This window comes from Saimiri boliviensis, chromosome 11 (assembly GCF_048565385.1).
Source record: "Saimiri boliviensis isolate mSaiBol1 chromosome 11, mSaiBol1.pri, whole genome shotgun sequence".
Taxonomy (NCBI): Eukaryota; Metazoa; Chordata; class Mammalia; order Primates; family Cebidae; genus Saimiri; species Saimiri boliviensis.
In genome coordinates this window covers 108267956-108284821 of record NC_133459.1, presented here as the reverse complement: position 1 = coordinate 108284821, position 16866 = coordinate 108267956, and the positions used below count along the sequence as shown (strand labels likewise).

The window sequence follows — 16866 nt, the reverse complement described above, 5'->3', positions numbered from 1 at the left end:
CTGTAACCCTAATGTGACAGGCAAGCAGTCCAAACCCAGGCTGTCTTGGAGCCGTCTTGGCTCCTTCCACTTGTATTAAGTAACTAAGATCTGTGATTTCCACCCTACCCAGATAATGTGTAAACTAATGTTTATCTTGACTTCTGTAAACCACTTAAGTAACAATCGGAATGACAAAAGTCCCCTGGCCCTTGGAATGTATCTCTTGTTGTTTTACTTCTTTAGGGAAAACTACATTCATGGTATCCTGAAGACCAGAGTTGATTCAACAAGTGACAGTAGTTATAAATCAGCAACTTGACTGATATCTAATTTTTTGCCACCTTGTGATGCCATCGCAATTTGTTTTTTGTTGCTCTAACAATTCCTCACTGAAACATATTCTTCCCATATTACCCAAGTGGGATAGGTCCATCTGGGAATGAGTCTTTCTAGTGATGGGGGACTAAGCTCCCAAACATAAAAGGAGCCAAAATTGTTTGATTTCATCTACTATGCTTTCTTTGACAAACTTTGATGAAAAGTGGGGAAAGGATAAAAGAAAAATCTCTCAGAGCAGCCTGAGCTATTTGAAGTATGCAAAATTTATCAGGCCCAGAGAGACACGAGTATGGGAGATTAATTATATTTCTGTACCCATTCCTAAAGGCAATTATTTAGAAGCATTTTTATTCCTGAATTGATGCCTCACCCATTATCTCCATGTTCCTAGAATTTGTAATACAAAAAATATTGTATAGCCAATCAATAGCTTATGTTAATAAATGTAAACTCTTGGTAAACAACTTATAAACATTCTCTTTCTTTTCCCTCAAAAACCTACTTATAAGGGCTGATAATTGGAGTGTAGATTCAGGGCAATTTGAATCTATGCTCCCAGGTGGCCATCCTTAACCTTTCTGCTTGAACAAACCCTCTTTAAACTAGATTCTGACCTTTTTGATTATTTTAGGTTAATATGTATGTTAATATTGTCTATTCTACTGCATGAAGTGGCCTATGAAATTTTCTCTTGTGTTTTTATGTATTTCAAAGAAATTCTCTTTTACTGATAAGAACAGATACTATACTTGATCTTAGCCAAAAGGATCAGAAGTGATTAAATCTCCCTGTAAAAATGTAAATACATATCTTTTAAAATTATTTTTTAAAATTATTTTTTCTATAATTATATTTTCCAAATTTGGATATTTTGGGGACGTAATTTTCAGAATTTTAGACTTCAGAAATTATGATCTTTCAAAATTTCAGCATTCAGGATTACAACATCTTTTGTGATTATTTCTCAAATCACACCCTAGAAGGGACAGGGATTATACATTTGACATCCACTTTGTATTTAGGTTTACCTTTCTTTACCATAGTACCTCTTTTTTTTCTAGTATGTTTGACTCTGCTAGAGTCAACCTCTTAGTTCCTGAGGATGTGAAAGATATCTCTGCTGGGGGATTCACTGCTGGTCATATAGAAAATTAACACTACTTCTTGTTCACTTTGCTTTTTCATTCTAGTAGACCATCAGTCAAAGAAATAAATTACTATACTATCAGGGATAATTGACTCCAATTAAAATGAAGAACTAGGATTGCTGTTAAATAATGGAGGAGGAATATGCTGCAATCCAAGATACTCTCTTCAGAGTCTCTTGTGGCTTTTGGGACTAGCGATAAAATTGAATACACATTACAGGAACCATAGACTGACAATGGTAAGGCCATGAAGAGCTGATACTGTTTGGAAATTTGGATCTTGTAACAACTCAGAGCAGACAAACTGATGACTGGTGGTTAGTGAAACAGAAGGATGTTAAAAATTACATCTAATAAATATTAAATATGACCAAAAGATCAGTCACCGCATTGTTGATTGTGGTTTATTTTCTTGCCACAAGACTTTGCAGGTAATTTGTTACAGGATCACCAGTCTCATCTGCCCACTGCACGATAACAGACCAATACACTGAACAGTAGGGGTTGCAACAGAGAAAATTTAATAATCATTGTGCAGCCAAACAAAGAGATGGGAGGAGCCCTCTAATTCATCTTTTTCAGGGGTTCTGATCTAGGGCTTTTAAGGGTACTGTGGTAGGTGAGCGGCTGAAGAGCTGGGGTCATTTATTGGTCAGGGTGAGGGGAAAGAGATCAGTAGGATGTGGAAACTGCATTCTTCAGTTGAGTTGGCACCTCAGTGGGGGCCCTCAAACTAGTGGACATTGGTAGTTTCACTGGAATGCAAGATCTAGAAGATATTTCAAATGGAAAATTTGAGGTTGCTCAACATTAAAGATCTTATCTATAGAAACAATGAATGAAAATTAGGACCTTTGGACCTTGTCTATGTAACTGGCAGGCAGTAAGAAACTATTAAAATGTAAACTAAAGAGTAAGTTGGTTAATGGTTAATGCTAAGCTGTAACTTTATCCTAAGTCAGTGTTTTTGTCAGAAACTTCTGACATCTGATTTTATTAACTTTATGAGGATGGTTTTAATTTTTCACAGTGACTCAGTGCTGGATGTAAGGGAAGAAACATATAGAAAAGTGTAGTACCAGGGGTGATCTGTATCAGGTAACGCTTGTGCATGGCATCTTATCTGATTTTTCTTGTTTGTCTTTTACTCTAGTATGGTGGTTGTGAATCAGCTCTGGATTGCTTTAAGAGTATCTCACATGAGTCCTTTGTTCTACTTTTTATTTTTCTGTTCTTTACAGTTGTCCTACTCAGGGATAACACGGTAGTGGCTGCCAAAGTGGGGATGCTGCAAGAAACTTCTTGGCATAAACAGAAACATTTTTGGTGCTGCAGCACAGTTTATTCTTGTGGGATTAAATTTTGACCAATAGAATATGGAAGCCTATGGATAAATGCCTCCTTTACCTCTTATGCCCTAACACAGGGGTGTCCAATCTTTTGACTTCCCAGAGCCACATTGGAAGAATTGTTTTGGTCACACAAAAAATACACTAACACTAATGATAGTAGATAAACTAAAAAAAATGCAAAACAAATCTCATAACATTTTAAGAAAGTTTACGAATTTGTGTTGGGTCACATTCAAAACCTTCCTGGGCCACATGTGGCCTGCATCCGTAGGTTTGAAAAGTTTACTCTATCAGATGGTTCTAGAATAAATTTTATAGGACTTTTCAAGAGAATGCATGGGATTAATTAGTTCTTTCTAGCAAATGCCGGCTCAATAACATACTGTGATACAGGCTTTTTCTTGTTATCAGTGTGCTTCTGATGAGTCACGTATTATCACCTCTATAAATGCTTCTTACCTATGTCATTGTTTCTGATTCTGATTTACTGCAAAATATATAATCCTTTAGAATGTAACTTCTATAAGGACAGTGGCTTTTACTCTGTTTTTTTTGTTTGCTTTTTTATTTTCACTCCTATATCTTCCTCCTAGAATGATGGGCTTGACAGGGCTCATGCTTTCAATCAATATTTGTTAAACTGATGTATTAGACACTGTCAGTTCTCCTCCCAGACACTTTTAAACCCCTTAATGATTCCTTTTAACTATCTCTTAGTTTCTGCATGCTTTTCTTTCAACAATTTGCTTATGCAACTACTACCTTTGTGCGCTGGAGCCTCTTTACCTGTATGTACTAGAATGTTGAAACTGCCTGGGATTTTATATTCTCTCCTGTACCTCCAACTGCAACAGTCATAGCCAATGACTGACAAGTGCAGTAAAATAAAAGACCAACTCCCTTGCCTCAAGGCAGAACCAACTCTAATATATAATTAATGTGCCAGAGCTTTCTACATGATTAGGCTTAGATTGTTCTTGAAAAATCAGCCTGCATGTCTTCCTGTTCTGTCTTACTTCTCCCATACCTTTACTGGTTCCTCCTAGGAATACTTTCTCAATAAATCAAAAAATCTCACCTAGAAATAAAAAAAAATGCAAAAAACTTATCAGGTACTCAATAACAGGTTTTTAAAATAATTACTATTTATTATTTTTAAATAAAACTACTATTATATCATCTTTTTGAAAAAACAGCCTTCCGCTTTTTTTTTTTTTTTTTTTTTTTTTTGAGACGGAGTTTCGCTCTTGTTACCCAGGCTGGAGTGCAATGGCGCGATCTCGGCTCACCGCAACCTCCGCCTCCTGGGTTCAGGCAATTCTCCTGCCTGAGCCTCCTGAGTAGCTGGGATTACAGGCATGCGCCACCATGCCCAGCTAATTTTTAGTATTTTTAGTAGAGACGGGGTTTCACCATGTTGACCAGGATGGTCTCGATCTCTTGACCTTGTGATCCACCTGCCTCGGCCTCCCAAAGTGCTGGGATTACAGGCTTGAGCCACCGCGCCCGGCCCTGCTTTTGTTTTGTTTTTGAGACCTGAACTTTGAAAACTTTATTCTTCTTGACTCGGTTTCTATTTAATAACATGGGAATTGGAAGATGTACATGAGGTACATATAATACTGGGTATTTCCCACACATTAATGATCATAATAATCAACAGACCTTTTTAAAAAATAAAGAATTTGGGGGTCCCAACTTCCAAAGATGACTTATTAGGTTTAGAGCTTTTAAGAAACTGTATTTTAAAAATTTTCCCACATGATTTTAAAGATCAACCAGGTTTGAAAGCCACAGAGGTTGGCCTCTCAAATTAGTCTTGGCTCGTTCTTGAAAGAATTGTGGTTTATTTCATGAATAGGTCTTACTCTGTTGTCTTTTACTGTCTATTGCTGAGTGCTTCCGAGACCTAGAAGTGCAAACCAGTAATGGTCAATTTTCAGTCCTAACAGATGGTATATAGGCCTATTCTCCAGGTTATTTGAGCTTCTCATTAGTTGAAACTAGCGATGGTTAACAGTAATGTGAAATAATAAAAACTATATATTTGGTTTCTGTCCCTGTTTCCTGATATGCAGCTCTTCAGACCCTTGAATATTTCTTTTTGTATGCTAATGCGATGACTGATGGTTACGGATTTCTGGATGGCCCCAGGATAAGGACTGCTTGTCAGGGGAAACACCATGTGATTTGAGGGTTAGAACTTGCAACCTCAGCTGTGTGGGAACCTCCTGGGAGGGGAGAAGAACTTGATATTGAGTTAATCACCAATGGCCAATCATTTACCAAACTTATCAATCATACCTATCTAATGAAGCCTCCATAAACACCCAAAAGGATAGGTTTGAAGAACTCTCAGGTTGCTGAGCACATGGAGGTACTGGAAAGGTGGTACCCCAGAGAGGACATGGGAGTTTCATTCCCTTTTTTCCACACTTTGCCTAATACAGCTCTTCCATTTAGATTTTTTAGAGTTGCTGCTTTTTAATTTTTTAAAATTATTATCACTATTTTTTAGTAGATATACGGTCTTGCTATGTTGGCAGGCTGGCATCCAACTCATCGTTTCAAATAATACTCCTGCCTTGGCCTTCCAAAACACTGCGATTACAGTTATGAGCTATGACTCTTTGCCAGGAATTGAATCTTTTTATAATAAAGCAGTAATAGTAAATACATCTCTTTCCTGAGGTCTTTGAGGCCTTCTAGCAAATAATTGAACCAGAGGAGGGGGTTCTATGAACCTCCAATTTATAGCCAGTCAGTTTTCCAGGGGATGACGCTGACTTGTGACTAGTGTCTGAAAGCAGGGAGGCAGCAGTCTTGTGGGACTGAGCCCTTATTCTGTGAGATCCGATGCTTTCACCAGTTAGATAATGTCAGAGTTCAGTTAAAGTTTAGGACACCCAGTGGGTATTTACAGAGAATTAAATAATTGCTTCCTCTGGGGGTGAGGGGATGAAATTCACACCTCTGTTAGCAATCAGGTTTATTCTGCCTACAAGCAACGAGTCAATCAGTGTGACAACAGGTTTTTGCAAAAGAGATTTTGTTCACAAGACTGCCATGCAGGGAGAAGAAAGAACAAATCTCAAATTCATGCCCTTGAAAATAGTGATTAGGGGGTACTTACAGGATAGAAAGTGGGTGGTCTAAAGTATGGGAAAGGTGATTTGTGGGTAAAGTATGGGAAAGGTGAGGTGATAGTGGTTTCTGTACAAGCATAATTGAGGATATGTTTTGTCATAAAATGGGTGCAGAAAATGGCAGCATTAGGACCATCTGAGTGTGAAGGTTTTGGTCCCCTGATATCAAAAGATCACTCTTCAGGCACCTACACAGGCCCAACTGAAAAGTCATTGGTCTCAACTGGCTTGAACTAGACAAGAGATGACCTAGTTCCTGAAAAACAACTTTAAGCAACTATTACTAGAGTCACCCACAGTCAGAAGTGTTACCTATAAGTAAGTTAGTTGGAGTTCTAAGATGATCAGCTAGAAGAAAATGATGAAAAGCCATAAAGGCAGGTTAAGTTTGGTAGGCAAAATCAGATTAGCCCTTGGTTTCACATATGGTGAAGTAAGCAGAACTATTCCTACAGAGTAAGTTGTAATATATGTAATACAATACATAAACGCATAAGATAATGTAATATTATAAGAACACAAAATTTTATTTATTGCAAATAATTTTTTAAAAGTCAAAAATTATCAAACATATGTTGCTGAAGTTTCTTACACATAGTTTTAAAAAAAATTTTAGATAATATCTAGTAACTTTATTATCTGATTGGCTTGTGGCACAGATAATCCAAAGCAAGTTTTATATCAATAAAAACTAATCTTGACAGAAAATGTACTTACATAATAAAATAATCCATTATAAAGAATCTTCATTTTCCTCTATAAAGATGTAGAAAGTTTGATTATTATTTAATAGCAACCATAATTATATATGCATATATGATTACATATGTATAATATGTGTATCTATGTTTTGTTTTTTTTCTGAGACAGAGTCTTACTCTGTCACCAGGCACCAGACTGGAGTGCAGTGGCATGATCTCGGCTCACTGCAACCTCCACCTCCTAGGTTCAAGCAATTCTCCTGCCTAAGCCTCCCGAGTAGCTAGGACTACAGGCGCATGTCACCACACCCAGCTAATTTTTGTATTTTTTTAGTAGAGACAGGGTTTCACCATGTTGGCCAGGATGGTCTCAATCTCTTGACCTCATGATCTGCCTGCCTCGGCCTCCCAAAGTGCTGGGATTACAGGCGTGAGCCACCGTGCCTAGCCTTTAATTTTTATTATCTCTTGTTAATGATAAAAATAACCACATTAATCGAGGTAGGAAGAAACTTAAAAATAGTTACTGTATTAGCTAATAACATTGTTTTAGCACTTTATAATTTATAAAATGTACTCACATATTAGTCCATTCTTGCATTATTTATTAGTCTGTTCTCATAATGCTAATAAATATATATTTGAGACCAGTCAATTTATTAAAATAAGAGGTGTAATTGACTAACAGTTCCCCAATGGTTGGGAAGGCCTCACAATCATGGCTGAAGGTGAATGAGGAGCAAAATCATGTCTTACACGGAAGCAGCTAAGAGAGCTTGCTCAGGGCAACTTGCCTTTAGAAAACCATCAGATCTCATGAGACTTTTTACCATCACTAGAACAGTATAGGAAAGACCTGCCCCCCTGATTCAATTACCTCCACTAGATCCCTCCATGACATGTGGAGATTATTAAAATTCAAGGTGAGATTTGTGTGGTCACACAGTCAAATCATATCATTCCTCTCATGGCCACTCTCAAATCTCATGTCCTCACATTTCAAAACCAATCACACCTTCACAATAGTTCCCCAAAGTCTTAACTCATTTTAGCATTAACTCAAAACTCCACAGTCCAAAGTTTCATCTGAGACAAGGCAAGTCGCTTCAGCCTATGAGCATGCAAAATCAAAAGCAAGTTAGTTACTTCCCAGATACAATAGGGATATAGGCATTAGATAAACACACCCATTTCAAATGGGAGATATTGTCCAAAACAAACGGGATACAGACCACAGGCAAGTTTAAATCCAATAGGAGAGTCATTAAACCTTAAAGTTCCAAAATAATCTCTGACTCCATGTCTCACACCTAGGTCACAATGATGCAAGAGGTAGCCTCCCATGGCCTTGGGAAGCTTTGCCCCTGTGACTTTGTGGGGTACAGTCTCCCTTCCATCTGCTTTCATGTGCTGGCTCTGAGTGTCTACAGATTTTTTAGGTGCATGGTGCAAATTGTCAGTGGATCTCCCATTCTGGGGTCTGAAGGAAAATGGCCCTCTTCTCACAGCTCCACTAGGCAGTGCCCCAGTGGGGATTCTGTGTGGGGATCCAACCCCACATTTCCCTTCTGCACTGTCCTAGCAGAGGTTCTCCATGAGGGTCCTGCCCTGCAGTTAACTTCTGCCTGGACATCGAGGCATTTCCATACATCCTCTGAAATCTAGGGAAAGTTTCCCAAACCTTCGTCCTTGAGTTCTGTGTACCCTCAGGCTTGACACCATGTGGAAGCTGCCAAGGTTTGGGGCTTACATTCTCTGGTGCCACAACCTGAGCTGTACCTCATCCACTTTTTGCAATATCTGGAGCAGCTGGGATACAGGGACCCAGGTTCCTAGGCTGTACACAATAGTGGGGGCCTGGGCCAGGCCCACAAAACCATTTTTTCATCCAGGTCTGTGATGGGAGGGGCTTCTGTGAATGTCTCTGACATGCCCTGGAGACGTTTTCCCCATTGTCTTAGTGAAATTAACATTGTGCTCCTCATTACTTATGCAAATTTCTGCAGCAGGCTTGAATTTTTTCTCAGAAAATTGGTTTTTCTTTTCTATTGTATTTTGAGGTTGCAAATTTTCCAAACTTACATGCTCTGCTTTCTCTTGAACACTTTGCCACTTAGAAGTTTCTTCCATCAGATAACCTAAATCATCTCTCTCAGGTTGAAAGTTTCACAGATCTCTAGGTCAGGGACAAAATGCCACCAGTCATTTCATATAGCAAGAGTAAAACTTTACTCCGGTTCCCAATAAGTTCTTCATCTTCATCTGAGACCACCTCAGCCTGGACTTTATTTTCCATATTACTATCAGCATTTTTGTCAAAGCCATTCAACAAGTCTTTAGGATGTTCCAAACCATCCCACATTTTTCTATCTTCTCCTGAGCCCTCCAAACTGTGCCAGCTTCTGCCTGTTACCCAGTTCCAAAGTCACTTCCACATTTTTAGGTATCTTTACAGCAGCATCCCCCTACCCAGTACCAATTCACTGTAATGCTGCTAATAAAGACATACTTGAGACTGGGTAATTTACAAAGGAAAGAGGTTTAATTGACTTACCATTCCACATGGCTGGGGAGGCCTTGCAATCATAGCTGAAGGTAAATGAGGAGCAAAGTAATGTCTTACATGGTGGCAGGCAAGAGAGCATGTGCAGGTGAACTCCCCTTTATAAAAGTATCAGATCTTGTGAGACTTATTCACTACCATGATAACAGCATGAAAAAACTTGCCTCCATGATTTAATTAACTCCCACCGGGTCCCTCCCATGACACATGGGGATTATTACAATTCAAGATGAGATTTCGGTGGGGACATAGGCAAACCATATCACATTGCTATAAATAACTGAGACTGGGTGATTTGTAAAGAAAAGTGGTTTAAATAGCTCACAATTTCACAGTCTATATAGGGATAGCTACAGAGAACTCAGGTAACTTAAAATTATGGCAAAAGCAAAGAAGCAGCAGGCACAGCTTATGTGGCCAGAGAAGGAAGAATGGAGAGAGGAGGTGTCACACACCTTTAAACCATCAGATCTAGTGAGAACTTATATACTTACTATCATGAGAACATTAAGGGGAAAATCTGCCCCCATGATTAATTACCTCCCACCAAGTCTTCAACCAATAAGATTACAATTAGACATGAGATTTGGGCAGAGACATAAATCCAAACCATATCAACTCATATACTTTATATTATTCTCATAACAACTAAGAATTTATTATTAATAATTACTAATCAAAGGACATGATAAGGAAGTATACAATAGAGTATTAACCAATAGACTGAAATAGGGCAAATGTATTTTTTAAACTTATTATAAAATGATATTTCATACATGCTTCTAAGTTGATACAATGTTTTCCAAATGTATTCTTTTATTTGATCTTACAGTAATCCTAAGGGATATGTAAAATTAGCTATGTTTTATAAATTGAAGAAATAAATATAAACTCAGAGGAAACTTACTTGAATGGTGTCAGCTGGGAAAAGAATAACAGCTGTGTAAAGCAGTGGTTTTTTTTTTTAATTTTCAAAGCTTGTATACATTTACTTTTTTAAACATTTCTTTTTTCTGATTATAGTCAATTATTCACTTATAAAATGAATGTGTTTATTATATTTATATATCCTTCCCAAAATTATCAGCTAGGTAGAATAAGCTGAGCCAACAGAACAGAGATATTTATATGCATATGACAAATTTAGCATATAATATACTTTAGTTCAGTAAAACAGACAAAGTACTTATCTTCAGGATTATACTAATTTTTATTCTTGTAACACATTTATTCTTTTTCATGGTCTTATGAAAAATTAAAAATACATAAAAATTGAAAGAAATTTGAAGTAAAATTTGAAGTGAATAAATCAATTATATGATTAATATTTTACTATAGTTACTTATTGCATGTCTATTGCATCTCTCCATTTTGCTACAATCTGATTCCATCTTCCTTGAGCAGTTATAATTGTGTTTAAAATTCTTTGTTATTCCAAAATTTAGTTCATGTTGTTGATGCTCTTTATTCCTTGATTCTTCTTTTCTTTTAAGAATGGGCAATGTTTTCTTGTTGTTGTTTTTGTGACATGCAACTTTGAATTATTTTTTGGGTGTTGTGAATTTTATGTTGTTGAGAATTTGGATTATGTTAGGTTCTGCCAAAGAATAACTTTGTAAATAACATTTATCTTTGATAAAATCAATTATAATTTCTGGCTCCCCTTCTGTGGTTTCAGAATTAACTTTAGTTCGACTTACTAGATTTAGTTGTTTGCTTGGAGTTTGCCCTGTGCACGTGTAGTTCAATGGTCAATCAGATATTTGGCTGTTATCCTAATTTGAGTTTCCATTTTCTGGCTTGCTCTTTTCATTTTTTCAAAGATTTGTATTTTCTTCATTATCTAGTGCTGTCTTGAACACTCCTTTAAATCTACCAGGTAGCATGACCTTGTGTTTTCCCTCAGAGTTTTAGCCAACCAGCTTCCATGGTGCATACTGGAAGGCCTATAATTTAGCTAAATGTGATAAAATAAGAAAACTCTCAAGATCTATTCTCTTTATCTGAGTTTCAACTTCTCTCTAGTCCTGCCTGTAGTAATTTATTTACTCTCTAGTACCTTCAGGTAGCTTGGAGGATTTTGTTTTTTTCCCTAAGTGTTTTGTCAAGAGTTTATCGTTATCTGTTGCATGATTGTTTTGTTTGGAGTTCATGGCAGTGCTGGAAGCAGAAATCTCATGGTCACCTTTTAACTCATTATATCTCTGTAACTGAAATCTTTCTTTGATTTATGTGATTTGTAATACTAGATCTTAAAGTCTATTTAAAGAATGTAGCTTATCATACATAAAAATTTTTAACTGTTTGCAGTTTCACTTAAACTGGATCTCCTCTAATACACAAATTTGGCCAAAATGTATGATAACCTGAAAGTATAATCAAGAACTATTCTTATATTTTATCTGATGTCTATGAGAAATGCCAGTTACAACATTCATAGAAGTGCAGAGGTACAAGAAAGCTTACATATCACTTAGCTAGAGGCTAGAGGTGATATGTACAATTGGACTCAATGTTTGAGTGTTTGTTTGAAGCTGCAGCAAAAATATCAGCAAAAAGGACTCTTGGTTTTAACCTGGTAGCTATTTTCCTATTTTATACCATTTCCTGATGAAATAAAAGATACTAGCTTTCCAGCATCATGACATCTTCACGCATGGTGGTCATTCAAAACATTACAGTTAATTAGGTCAAAGAGATCATTTATTGATTTCACATCTCATTCAGATAACCTCACGTATTTCCATGATAGACATTAATACTGTGGTTCTTATTTTGATTATAACTTGCTCTCCCACACTCAAAATACAGCTAAACTATAGAGCAAAAGGAACAGTTACACAGTCTCTATAACCTTTGTGTTAATATTTTCTAGCCAGAATAAAAACGCTACCTTGGCATGATTCCTTAAAATTAACCAACTTACTCACTAAATCATATAGCAAAAGTGTATTTTGGCCGGGCGCGGTGGCTTACGCCTGTAATCCTAGCACTTTGGGAGGCCAAGGCGGGTGGATCACGAGGTCAAGAGATCGAGACCATCCTGGTCAACATGGTGAAACCCCGTCTCTACTAAAAATACAAAAAATTAGCTGGGCATGGTGGCGCGTGCCTGTAATCCCAGCTACTCAGGAGGCTGAGGGAGGAGAATTGCCTAAACCCAGGAGGCGGAGGTTGCGGTGAGCCGAGATCGCGCCATTGCACTCCAGCCTGAGTAACAAGAGTGAAACTCCATCTCAAAAAGAAAAAAGAAAAGAAAAAGTATATTTTAATCATTGAAATGTAAGTTTATTTACTATATTTTATGTACTTTATTTCATAATAAAAGTCCAATATTTTAACATAATGTAGTAGAGGAGTTATTAAAAAAATGAAAAAGATCTCTGCTGGCCTCTCAGGTGAAAGCATTTACAGAGATTCTGCCTATGAATAACAATAAGCTTTGCAAAGGAACATTTAAGAAATGTGTCTTTATGACTATTTGAAAACCAGTTCACAGACATGTTTTCTGATGATTACAAATCTTGGGCACAGGTTTATTTCAGCATATTCCAAATGGCAACAGCTATGCTGCAAAAAACAATTTTTTTCCTGTCACCAGTTCACTAATCAAATGTCAGTCTCTTCTCAAGCTCTCATGCCTTATCAACAAAGGCCTAAATGAATTACTGTTGCAAATGCCCATCATAGTAAGCATCTGCTTGTCTCAGTCCTATGTCTGACTGTCTTAGACTGAAGCATGCCACTTCTGATAGAAATCCAGGTGACATGAAGTGTCTGAAAAAGAATTACTTAAGATTACCCACATAAAACCAAAAATTTATATATTCACATTTTAATAAAAACAGTGTTTATACTTGGTTATTCAGATCTCATGATATGTGAATCTTGCCTTATATGATCATATCCTTTGGATAAAAATAGGGATTATGCATAAAATTTCTCTTTCCTTAAAATCTGGTTCTCTCCCTAACCTTGCAAATAGAAGTAAACACCTTTAATCTCAGTTCACATCTTGCATATAGGAATATTATGACAAGACGTGAGGTTTTATATATGAATGACTTTTAACTCTTTTTTACACTTACATAGATTTAAAGGTTCAATTTCACTGAAAATTGATCATTTTACTCTATGCAATAAAACATGTCGAAATTTTAAAAAACACTTTGAATTCTTAGAATGCATTTTTAAACAATGAATTTTTATGGGACACTTAATACAGTACATATATAGACATAGTTTTTTTTTTGTCTGCATCAAGACAATTTCCAGATGAAACAAGTGAAATAATGATTTTTAAAGATGCTTATATTTGTATCAAACACAAACTTATTATATATTTTCTTGAGTTCCCTAAAGTCTAAAAATATTCTTGTTGAATATACGGAAAACTTGTAGGCAAAATAAAAATAACTCTAAGTATAGAAAATAGGTTTTATTTCTCAAACATTATGATTAAAGTGTTACAAAATAGTACTTTGGTTTGTCCTTACTCCTTTCTTATGTAAATTAATTAACCACTTGGAAGTGGGTGCACCTTTTACTCTCAACCTCTCTGTTACCATTTGAGAAAATATAGAAAACAAATTTCTATTTAAGTAAAAGAAACAGAGTCATGGAACTCAGAAGCTAGGTCATGCTGTGTTGATGTCAAGCAATGTCAGATGTCAGAATTAATATATATTCTATTTGGAAGCAATGTGAGTATAACAGTACATAATAATAGATCTCTCTACTTTTATATTTCATAGTTGATGTGGAATTTGCTGCAAACCATATTAATTCTGCAGAGAAGGTGCTGTGCTCTTAAATCATATAAAATTTTTATTGCCTGTCTTGCCTTATTTCTTTTGCTCTCAAAACACTATCAGCTTAAAAAGAAAGAAAGAAAGAAAAAAGAAATCTTCTGCACATTTCTGCCACTGTTGAAATTAAACATGGTTTTAACTAAGGGCTATAATCTTCTCTATTCCAGAATAATGCCGTAAGTAACTATAACTGAAAGAACTGAAATATGCAAGAAAAATCATTAAAAGGTAAGCATCTTTCAGAACTGTAATTAAATAGATTGGCTGTGAGGAATAAATTAAGGGCAAAGATAATTAAAATCAGTATAATATAGAGGAGACACAACCAAATGCAAACCATGCAATCAAAAAGAAAAATACCCTTGACCCTTTGTTATATAAAAAAATACACATGTATTTTTTTCTAGTGATTTGCCCTTGGAACATTTTAGTACCTTGGTCACATTCTACATAAAAAGAGATTGAAGTAGATTGCAAGGTTTTAAAGAACATACTCAGGCCAGTCTTCTCCTTGTAGAATGGCCTCAGAGGTGGCAACATAGGAGCTGAGTTATTCTAAGTGGTTGTTCTAGAGATTGGTTTATCTTTGCTGTGACAAGCTTTATTCTGTATTCAGCAACATTATTAAGTGGCTAACCTATATTAAGGATAAACACAGAAGCAAAAAATGTCTTAAAGACATTTCTACACCAGCATACTTTTAAAAAATCTAATTCGGTGGTTTTATTTTTTGTATAAAAATATATCGTTTTAAATTTAATCTTTCCAGGCTACTATTTTATCTTTTGCAATAAATCCAACATAATCTCAGTGAAAATATTTGTTGATTTTTTTCTTCATATTGTGAACTTTAAAAGTGGTACCTGTAAAGTTTCCAATCTTGCTTATAGATGCTAGGACTATATAAGCCCTACCCACTTTTTGGGTAATGCAATAAATCCCGAAAATAAATAGTATTAACTATATTTATTTATTTTTTGTGGAGACAGGATCTCACCATGTTGCCCTAGTTGTTCTCAAACTTTTGGGCTAAAGTTAAACCCCTGCTTTGGCTTCCCAAAGTGCTGGGATTACAGACATGAGCCAGTGCAATCAGCCAAGTGTTTATTATAATAAGTTCTTATATTTAGGTAGATCAACAACCATATGACAAGTGTTTATCTTGTCTTCCAACTCAATTGTTATAAAGGACTTCTGTAATTTCTTACACTATTATAAAGCAACATTGCTGGGCCATTGAATTTTGGAATTGATTTACAAGTCTGTGCTGTCTTTTCCTTTCTATGTCATAAATTTATATATAATTCCATGTAACAGAGGAATGTCATAACTGTCTCTGGCATAATTATAAGTGATATTCTATTTGCCGTACTTATGTAGAAATGTCATAGACTCGATGAAATCATATTATATAAAATGCATAAAAATATTAGCAATTATGGAACCAACTTCAGCTTCATTATATGGATAGATATGGATTTAAGTAATGGAAAAGCATATTTGGGGAAAGAAGCTCCTCTATTTTCAGGACTATCAAGCCTCTAAATTGTATTTATTGGAGATATTTGTTTATGTATACAATTCCATAACTCATTATTTCTTATTATCCAGCCAATGCTATGCAAGTCTATTGATCAAGGGCACTAATGGCACTAAAATGTCCTCTTAAAGGTGTTGATTCTGAACATCTGATATTACAAAGATGATTTTATCTATTTCTCCATGCAGAATATTTATTATGTCAAATTTTATAAGTTTTAGTTTAAAGGAAAAAGACATACCTATCTTTAAAGGAGTGTAGAATACACCAAAGTTGTAGATCATGCTGTCATACTATAATAGATCAAATCTTGGCTATATACTAAATTTACACTTTTACATTACGTTAGCTCATTTGTTGTAGAAAAACAGCACAAATCTGGTTATTTGACATGTCCATCTACTGCCTCAGAATGACAGAGACTGAGTAAAATTATTTGTGCTGGCTATAAAACGCTCAGTTAACTTACGTTCAAATGATGATTAAGTTAACACACAACTGTGCTACTTATATTAAGTATATGTTACATCAAAATGTGTAAGATATTTTGATATTTATTGCTTATCTCTAAAGTGCATTAGTTTTAAAATACTGTGGAGACTACCTCGAGAGTTCTTATTGCTCTCTTAAAAATGGTCAATGAAAGCCGAGCGCGGTGGCTCAAGCCTGTAATCCCAGCACTTTGGGAGGCCGAGGTGGGTGGATCACAAGGTCGAGAGATCGAGACCAACCTGGTCAACATGGTGAAACCCCGTCTCTACTAAAAATACAAAAAATTAGCTGGGCATGGTGGCGTGTGCCTATAATCCCAGCTACTCAGGAGGCTGAGGCAGGAGAATTGCCTGAACCCAGGAGGCGGAGGTTGTGGTGAGCCGAGATCGCGCCATTGCACTCCAGCCTGGGTAACAAGAGCAAAACTCCATCTCAAAAAAAAAAAAAAAAAGGTCAATGAAATATGCATATGACACACATAATAATACCTGTTCTAAAAGGAAGAACTCAGTAATACTGTGTTTCAGCAGCATTAAAAAGCTCTTTCTCATTAATTCAATTTTCTTTTGTAAAAATGTTCCCACTACTGCTGGAGTAATTGGCCTTTAAGATTTATGAGCTATTTTTATGTGAGTATTGGCCTAAAAGATAAAACACCTTCATCAATTGCCAGGTAACTCTTCCAGTCTCCCTTCAACAACATGTTAATCCAGCACATTAAATTATTTTTAATTAAGTAATCATATAACCATGAATCTTTTTTTTTATGAAATAAAGAAAAAATTTATAATG

The 16866-nt window shown here is 35.9% G+C and overlaps 1 long non-coding RNA gene and 1 pseudogene across 2 annotated transcripts in view; one reads left to right on the top strand and one right to left on the bottom strand.

Annotated features, from left to right (window-relative positions):
* Positions 1-16866, top strand: part of LOC141580336 (uncharacterized) — a 494168-nt gene that overhangs the window by 471204 nt on the left and 6098 nt on the right. For both annotated transcript variants that reach the window (XR_012512566.1, XR_012512565.1), the window contains one exon: positions 14210-14270. This is a non-coding gene — a long non-coding RNA (uncharacterized LOC141580336). The remainder of the gene's footprint in view (positions 1-14209; positions 14271-16866) is intronic.
* Positions 988-1100, bottom strand: LOC120360546 (U2 spliceosomal RNA; annotated as a pseudogene).